Source organism: Rhincodon typus, chromosome 11, assembly GCF_021869965.1.
Source record: "Rhincodon typus isolate 14 chromosome 11, sRhiTyp1.1, whole genome shotgun sequence".
Taxonomy (NCBI): domain Eukaryota; kingdom Metazoa; phylum Chordata; class Chondrichthyes; order Orectolobiformes; family Rhincodontidae; genus Rhincodon; species Rhincodon typus.
Window position 1 is genome coordinate 41,124,805 of NC_063342.1, and position 1,651 is coordinate 41,126,455.

Consider the following 1,651-nt stretch of genomic DNA (forward strand, 5'->3'; position numbering starts at 1 on the left):
ATGGTTCGCGACTGGGAGGTGCAGTTGTTTGTTGCGAACCGAGCGTAGGTGTTCTGCAAAGCGGTCCCCGAGTCTCCGCTTGGTTTCCCCGATGTAGAGGAAGCCACACCGGGTACAGCAGATGCAGTATACCACATTGGCAGATGTGCAGGTGAACATCTGCTTGATGTGGAAAGTCTTCTTGGGGCCTGGGATGGGGGTGAGGGAGGAGGTATGGGGGCAGGTGTAGCACTTCCTGCGGTTGCAGGGAAAAGTGCCGGGTGTGGTGGAGCTGGAGGGGAGTGTGGAGCGGACAAGGGAGTCACGGAGAGAGTTGTCCCTCCGGAAAGCAGATAAGGGTGGGGAGGGAAAGATGTCTTTGGTGGTGGGGTCGGATTGCAGATGGCGGAAGTGTCGGAGGATGATGCGTTGGATCCGGAGGTTGGTGGGGTGGTACGTGAGGACGAGGGGGATTCTTTTTTGGTTTTTATTGCGTGGACGGGGTGTGACGGATGAGGTGCGGGAGATGTGGGAGACACGGTTGAGGGCGTTCTCGACCACCGAGGAGGGGAAGTTACGGTCCTTGAAAAACGAGGACAACTGAGATGTACGGGAGTGGAATGCCTCATCCTGGGAGCAGATGCGGCGGAGGCGAAGGAATTGTGAATAGGGGATAGCATTTTTGCAGGAAGGTGGGTGGGAGGAGGAGTATTCTAGGTAGCTGTGGGAGTCGGTGGGCTTGAAATGAATATCGGTTTCTAGGTGGTTGTTCTGGTGACATGGGTTTGAATCCCGCCATGTCAAATGGTGAAATTTGAATTCAATAAAATCTGGAATTAAAAGTTAGTCTAATGGTGACCATGCAACCATTGTCAATTGTCATAAAACTCGATCTAATTCGTTAATGCCTTTTAGGGAAGGAAATCTGCCATCCTTTCCTGGCCAACATGTGACTGCAGGCCTAAAGCAATGTAGTTGACTCTAAATTGCACTCTGAAATGGCCCAGAAAGTCACTCAGTTACTGGATAATTAAACTCAGTCAGCTCCTCTCATATCCCATGAAAGAATAATTTTAAAAAGATGACAGTGCTATCAAGCAATAATTACTCAGCACTGCTCATTCTGGGTTCTCTGAGAGCCACAAGACTCTGGACTTGAATGCACAATTGATGCAAATGTGAACAAAAATGCTGAATTCTAGAGCTTAGGTGAAATTCACTGCCTTTGACATCAAGGCAGCGTTTGATCGAATGTGGCATCATAGTCCTATCTAAACTGAAGTCAATGAGAATTAGCAATGTGGGGAGTTTTCCATTGATTATAATCTTAATTAGCAAGATGACTTTGTTTGTTGGAAGCCAATCATCTCAGCTCCATCACGTAGCTGTTGGATTTACTCAGGGTAGCATGAGGTTCAAACATCTTCAGCTGTTTCATCAATGATCTTCTCTCTATTCTAAGATCAGAATGGGATTGTTGGCTGATGATTTCAGTGTTCAATTTAATTCATAACTCCTCAGTTACTGAAGTTGTCCATGCCTGCATGCACCAAGACCTGAAGAACATTCAGTTGGGCTGATAAGTGAGAAGTAATATTTGCAACGTACATGTGCCAGACAATGCACAAATCCAACATGAGTGAGTCTAACCACCCTCCGTTGACATTCAACG